This window comes from Apis dorsata, unplaced genomic scaffold (assembly GCF_000469605.1).
Source record: "Apis dorsata unplaced genomic scaffold, Apis dorsata 1.3 scaffold_1104, whole genome shotgun sequence".
NCBI classification, from domain to species: Eukaryota; Metazoa; Arthropoda; class Insecta; order Hymenoptera; family Apidae; genus Apis; species Apis dorsata.
The window spans coordinates 131009-139105 of NW_006264202.1; the positions used below are offsets into that span (position 1 = coordinate 131009).

Below are 8097 nucleotides of genomic sequence, written 5' to 3' on the forward strand. Positions count from 1 at the left end.
GCTCGAATCAGGATTTTACCGATGAAAACACAGATGGATATTTATAAAACGAGAGACGGCCGAGGCAGACCGCCGGTCGATCTCCTGAGAATAGATCTCTAAACCCAGTTATGCGATTTATTCCAAGCCGGATCGCCAGCTATTTGGAAACCTTCGATTTTCACCGGAGGAAAATAGGGAGGAGCTCGTGAACGAAGATGAGTTTTACCGTCACTGGTTTCGCCTTCTTCTTTCTCATTTGCCGTAAACGACAAAGGTTGACAAAATGGCATATGGGTTTCCTCTTGATTCGATTTTTTTTTTTTACTTCGAGGTTGAAATAAAATTTCTCCTATATTTTCACTTTAAAATTTTTCACGATTCGAGATTTGAATAAACGATCTTTAATTTGTAAATGAATTATAATATATAAATAATTAAAATGATATAAAAATAAATAAATAGATAATGTTACATTTTCTCTCTTCATTTCATTGAATTAATTGCAAAAATAATTAATTTCATCATGAAAGAACAAGGTAAGTATTGTCAATTATGTATTTTATTTGTTAATTTGTTCAGAAAACGGTTTATCGTTTTCTTTTTTTTTTTTTTATTTTGTGACAATAAATATAAAAATTCCATATTTTAAAGCATTGCAATACATATTGGAAAGGATCAATTCATAGAATTAAAATCAACATTTATCAGATGCAAAAATATGGAAGGCCACAAAATAATAACGAGAAAACAAACATTTGTCATTAACTGCACACATAATATATTTTTTTGTTTTTTAACGATATTTATATACATTTATGCAAATAAACGATTACGCCATCCTCGAGTATGCAAATATCGTTCTAAATATTCATGTGTATTCAGACACGAACCGATAAAAAGTAAAATCACTTGTCCACTTCCTGACGCTCTTCGATGCTAATTAACCAACGAATCAGCGTCGAATTTATCATTCGAATTTGTCGTTCCATTCGTTTCGTCTGGCGAACGACGTAAAATCTATTCTCGAACGAGAGAACACGTGAGTCATCCGGTGGCGAAACTCATTAAATTAATCGACGATGCATCTCTCATCTGGGAATCGAAAGAGAATCTCAAAGGATATCCAAATGTAACTAATCTAACTGAAGAATCCCCACCGACGAAATTAAATTCGAGCATTTTGCACGAAAATGCACACCTATGTGAGTGAAAATCGTGAAAAATTTGAAGATTTTCATAGTAATTCATTTTTTATTTTTGGAATAGCAATTTTAGTAAGATTGATTTTCTGAAGAGAGTTTTAAATATTTATTAATATCTTGAAAAAAAATGATTAAATCAGTGATGTTAAGACGTAAATAAAATATACAAGTTTTTTCCTCCAATTACTAATGTATATTAATAAATATTAAATAAGATGATTGTAATTGATCACGTTTGCACAAACAAGAGATGATATTTTTTAGATTATGTTCTTGAAATCAAGTTTAATATTTAGAAGCAAGATAATTTGGTTGATTTTCGAAAGGATACGAAATTTTATTTTTAAAAAAATCGAAACTAAACGTTAGATATACTCGAAGAATATTTAGATTCGATCTTGAAATGAACCAATTTTATTTTTGCCCGTAGAGCAATCTTCTACTAACCCAATTTTATTATACAATTCCAAACTAGACCAATTTTTTGTATTTAACAAATTTTTTAAAATTGATTTTCTCGAAAATGTAATTTCAAACGAAAAAATGTTATATGTACTTTTTCTTTTTTTTTTCCTTTGGATTTATTTTTGCATATAAAATAATCACATTAAATAATATTGCTTCTATTTGATTTATGATTTTCACATTGTATAAAGAAACTTTTATTTAAAACCTCCGTTATGCTTCTATGCATAAACATTCAATGAACGTACAGTGTAAATTTTTTAATATTATATTTTATATAACACGTATCATACGATCTTTCAATTTTACGTATAATATGATATTATTCATACTTATTTCACTATAACCTACAGTGCATGGATTTTCTAATAACACAGCAGTATATGTTTTAAAATAGCAGAGTACCTCTTATTTCAAAACGTATGGCTATGTGTATCGAAATGATATAGCGTCAAGAATATCAGAATATCATAATATATATTTCTGAATAAATTAAAATTGCAGTCTTTCTTGTAAAACGTGAGATAGACGACCAATATCAATTTCAAAACACAAGTATTATTATATTTTTCTTCTTAATATATTTTTATATTAAAAAGAACAATATATTATAGTTGCTTTTTAAAAATTGTATATCCTTTGATCAAAAAGTTTCCCAATCCAAGCATCCAATATTTTTTGATTATAAATTTACCCTCTATATTCTAATATTCTTATTTTAATAGTTCAAAATCTTACTAGTAAATCTACAAAGAAGAGATCCTTATATTACAAGAATAGATGAAAGCCTATAATACAACTTATAATCCTTTCTCAAATTCAATCTTCACTGGAGCATAATAGAAGAAAAAGACAACACCTATATTAAAGAAAATTCCTACTTATGTAACTCTTATATAATTATCACTCATAAAAAGAAAATCTCATAGCAAAATGTATTTTTATATTATGAATGCAAGATAAAATATTCTATAAAATTTAAAAGAATATTGGCTCGTTCAGCTACAAGGAATATCAATTACTTTCAATCCTTAACTAAAATGCGCTCATTCCATTCAAAGAACACGGAATCGGTACAAATCAATTGTAGATATCGGTTGATTGTCGGTAATACGATTATGCTACTCGAATCCAATAATCGGATTCTGCATTGAGAAGTGATGGAACCTTCGGTTAGACAGTCCTGATAGTCTTGATACTTATTTGTCCAAACGATTCTAGTAAGAGATCTATCAATTCTGATCTGCTCTGATCTCCTTCCGGCCAGTCTATTATCCTGAATTCGTTTAACTCTATTGTGCATCGATGCGCTTCAAACTGGCGTCTATTTTCATATTCATGCGTACGTACATGTAAAGATCGATGCCAGATTAATAAACAAATATATCGAGGTAGGAAATATTTTTAAGAAATTTTTGAATAGTTGATTTCGTTATAAATTTGGATGGTGAATGAATATATGGACAAGGATTTTTTAAAGTTTAAATATATGAATTTGAAACTGAGACCAGATTTGAAACTAATACCATTGATTCATTGAACATTGAGTTTTGTGAAAAATTTAATTGAATCCAATATCCATTGTAATTTTCTTCGTGAAATTTATTTATTTCGAAAATAAAACTTTGTTTGAAAACGTATTACATTTCAAATATTCAAATAATAATAACAAGTTCAATAATAAGTTTGCTTGAAATTGATTTATTCGAATAAAAATCAAGAAAGTCTATATCTGAAAAACAAACAAACGTTGAAAAAATTTAGAAACTTTAAATCTATTTGATTATTAAATTATACTTCTCAATATAAAACTCGATAAATTTGTGAAATGAACAAACGAAATAGTAATTTAAAAAAGCGAAATTAATATACATATGTATATGTTTCTTTTCCATACTAGATTATTCAATAAATATATTAATTAAGTTTTAATGAAATATTTGAATATTTGAATATACTATTATATACAAATTATGGAAACTTTATATTATTACCTGCATTATATTATTCATTATCAACATTGATCAACTTTAAATAACATTCGATAAAAAATCACATGTGGAACTCGTCGAGGTATCAAACGTTCGAATCCCTCGAAGTATTTTTGATCAAACGAAGACAATTACTAGACTGGCACTTGACCATCGACGTTTCTATTACCCGGTTCTTGCCGCTCCTATCCGATCGTTACTCACGTTTCCAGGCCGTTTGCCATCGTTTATGGACTCAATTTGTAAACCCCAATCGGTGGACAATGAAACGAACAGAGAAGGTGAAAGAGGCGCGAACTTGATCGCATGGAAACTAAGAAACTGACTCGTTCCAGTCAATGATTCTTTCCCCCAATTTCTCTCGACAAAATCGTACATTACTAATGTACTCGATAATATTCAATTTTGTAACTTTGATTTTTTTAAAAAGGGACGATATAAATGTTATAAATTAATTTCTGATTCTTCTTGAAATATTTCGGACAAAAATTATATTTTTAAATAGAAATTATATACATGTTTTTGTTAAATTGTTAAATATAAGTGCAATTGATTAATGTGAGAATTATAGGAATAATATTCATCGAAAATATTTATTATAGAGTGGAATTGAATTTTTAATTTAATAAATGCTTCGTTTTTCCGGCATATCGATTTTGAAAAATTGTCAAATACAAATTATTCCGATATTTTCCAATGCATCGAATAGGGAAAGAATCATTTATATTATTTCAAATTTTCAATATTATAATATCATTATACATATTTGAATAACTTGAATATTAATTCGCATTATATAACTTATTCGAATGATACTTTCAATAATTAATATTATACAATGGACCTCACATTAAGAACGTGAATAAATAATTTCAGTTTAAATACTCATTGTCGGTCAATTTGAATAACCCTTTATTATCTTTGGTTAGAGATTTTTACAAATAAAGACGGTATCGGGCGCGATTCAAAGCGGTTAAATGGAGGAAGCGCGTATATTTCGCGGCCATTCATTCACAATAATCGTTCAAACGTCCTTCGCTCGACGCATGCTAATAACATTAGCGTGACAACGCGGCTCGAGTTTACGATTCTATCACGACGGCGTTAATGAGCCGATTTATTGGCGTGCACTACGGCGCAACTATAGATTTAACGTGATAACCTACCAAGGGACAACCGTTATCATGCAAAACGACTTTCTCGGCTGGCATGCGACAAAAATGCCGATGCAAATCGGGAAAACGAGACTCGTGGTTTTCGAGTTTCGGTTCGTTAGCTGGTATGCGCAAATAATATCCCCGCGCCATTTAAAAATTTCCATAACAATCGCGACTTATCCGTATGAATTCTTTCCACCCTCGGTGGAGAGAAAATAAGAGAAAAGATGAAAACGTGAGGGGAGGGGAGGAGAATCGCGATTTGCTTGAGGGGTAATTCGAAACGTTCCGTGCGCGTACCGAGATGAAATGTAGCGATTGGGGAATTATAATGACCTTTTCATACGTTTCATTTCTTTTTCAGAAATACGTATTTAAACGTATATTTCTGCATTAGATAAATATTTACTTATAAACTCTTTCTCTTTCGTTTAAGTGATTATTTCAAGCGTTTTAAACGAGAGATATTTGATGAGATGTTAGTTTACGAACTTTAAAGTAATAGCTTTAGGATTAATCTTAATAGGATATTTTGTTCTTGAAATTACAAGTTATTCGACTTCAAGCGTGAGATTTATAAATACATATTAGTAAGCTTCGCTTTGTGATCTCAAATGGTGAGATCATTCAGCTAAAAAAAAAAAAAAAAAAAAATAAGTTTAATCCGCTTTTCTTTAACCGCGAGCAACTGGATTGCATAATTTACGTTTCTACAAATCCTATGAGCTCATCATGTAAACGTAAAAAATATATTTCGAGGAGAGATAAATCTTATATATAGCTTTTTCTTTTATCGCGTGTTTTAAATAACGTCTTTAAATTTCGTCAACAGTTTTGAAAACAACTGTTTGAAGTTAAAATTTTCGTTGTACGATAATAATTTTGATAATAATTATGAGACGTAAATATAGAATTACAAATAATTCCCCTACTTTACTTCCATCTAGATATATTTTTCGCGAAATATCTATAAGCTGGTTCGCCATTATTTTCTATGACATCTAGCCATTTCCTTGGCAACGTATCCAGTTTCATTCTTGTGAGAAACTTGGATTCATGGTGAAAAATATTCCGAATAGGTAGTGCCCATATTTCAAAATCCTTTCCTCGTTCGAAAATGTTGTGCAGTCTAAAAGAGGCAAACATCTGTTGGCGCCAAGTCGATAAATAGTGCTAATATTAGATGTACATGTTCGAGAATCAAAGTTGTATTTATAAACGCGGAAATATAAAATTAATAATAATTTTTTCTGTAAAATTTGCACCGAATCACCAATACGAAAATTAAATATTAAACGTTCGACGTTTTATTTGAATCTGAATATTTGCATAAGTGCAAAGATCGTTACAAAATGACACGTGTATTTTTAACTAAATATCACTGCAGCTGATTTCAATATGAACTCATCGATTTAACATATATACATTAATTTGATATAATATTGAATTCTATCCTTCTTCTAAATATATGAAATAATAATTTTCTCAATTTTTCATACTACTGTTATGAATTACTACTGTTATACTAATAGCTCTATTTAATTTTCTAGATTCATCTCAACAACTAGATATTTTCATTTTTCAATATCCTTGATTATTATCTTATCTTGAAACAGTAAAATGGAAATATAAGAAACCTAATATAAATTCATTTACAATTAAAATTAGAAGATCAAAATGATATTGAATAAAATAGATTCAAAGCTGCTAAGCCAACAATATTTCTCTATCAAATATTAATTTTCTATCCATTAATTATATTTATCTATTCAATAGCCTCTAAAATTTCCAAGCAATCAAAATGTGTCAATTGTGATACAAATAAATATTTTGTATCGAACATCTACGAATTACTATTCTTTCTCAATCAAAAATGCAACGAAATTTACTGACAAAATTTACCGACAAAATTCTCAATCTCAATCTCGTCTCAGAACCAATATTCCTAATTATACGTAGAAATACAATCCCTCCCTTCCCAAAATATCGTTTCCAAGCAATCACATCCGCTTAGAAATTTTTCCATCGATCGAAACACAAACAATCACCTATAGATGCGCACAATCGCCTTTCTCCTTTCCTCGCCGATAAATGTATAAGGTATCTCGGCTCGAAGACGTGTGTACACACCTTAACGATCCCCAGGGCCGATACGTAGGAAGCTGATTACTCATCGTGCCGTCTATGCCGAACGTTTAGCGACTTATTGTGCCTGGTTATTGAACCCCTGGGAGAGTACCCACCATATCCTCGCTATACCTCTCCCCACCCTTCCACACTCGCGGATATATAGCTTCCATTATAATTATACGTGGCCAGCTTATGTTGTACCTACGTGCATTCAAACGATTGCGCAATAGAAAGAGACACGACAATGGCACGTGCTTTATTAAATCGAAGATCGAGTTTCGAGTCGAACGATAAGGAATCGGGGAAGGATTTATTGAACTCTCCATTTCAAAATTTTTTTTTCTATAAAAATTGGATAGAAGTGGATATTGTTAATCCTGAGATGACACGTTGTCCTTCTTAGAGTCAGCTTTCCAAGTTTTAATTATTCAATTTTTAATTCTAGAACTCGCGAGTTGTATAATTCTATAAAATTACGATTCGCGTCGGGAAGGTAAAATGGATAGGTTTAAGTCTGAATTCGGGTATAATTTTTTGTCTTCTACGTTTCCAAAAAATCGAATGAAATTCTAGGATAATTAATATCTTCATTACATTATGGATCATTCGAAGCTTTCCGCAATAAAAATAAAAATCCAAGGATGAAATTTCATAATTTGCCTTAACCGAAAATTAAAAATCAACATTCGATAAAAATATTGAACAAAAAATAGAAATGCACGAATAAAAACTCTCCAATAATAATTCCAATAAAAATATCAACTATCAATAAAAATCCACGCTCCCCTATATCCGATTTCCAAAATGTCCATGAACCATCGCGCTCTATAACTTTCATCGTCCGTTTTTCCCAAAATTCTTTTTTCCAACGATCACAGCACTTTCGATAATTCGACTTAAGGCTCGTTTACATCACGTACACCCGATCCACGAGTCTCCCCTAAAACTGTAACACGATCAGAGGCTGGTTGCCTGATTCGGCCGGCCTAACTTCAAAATTTCTTGCCTATATAACTTCACCCGATGTTCATTAATCCATTAATGAGTTAACGATCTGAGACGACAGAAGGCAGAAACTCGAGCTCCTTGCGGGCAGATCGCGCGCGCGAGACAAATGTAATTAATTAACTCATCGTGATCCAAGTTTTCCAGCTTATATATATATATATA

The 8097-nt window shown here is 30.7% G+C and overlaps 1 protein-coding gene across 1 annotated transcript in view; it reads right to left on the minus strand.

The window, feature by feature from the left end:
* LOC102676207 (FH1/FH2 domain-containing protein 3) overlaps positions 1-8097 on the minus strand; it is a 209166-nt gene that overhangs the window by 127352 nt on the left and 73717 nt on the right. The window lies entirely within an intron of this gene.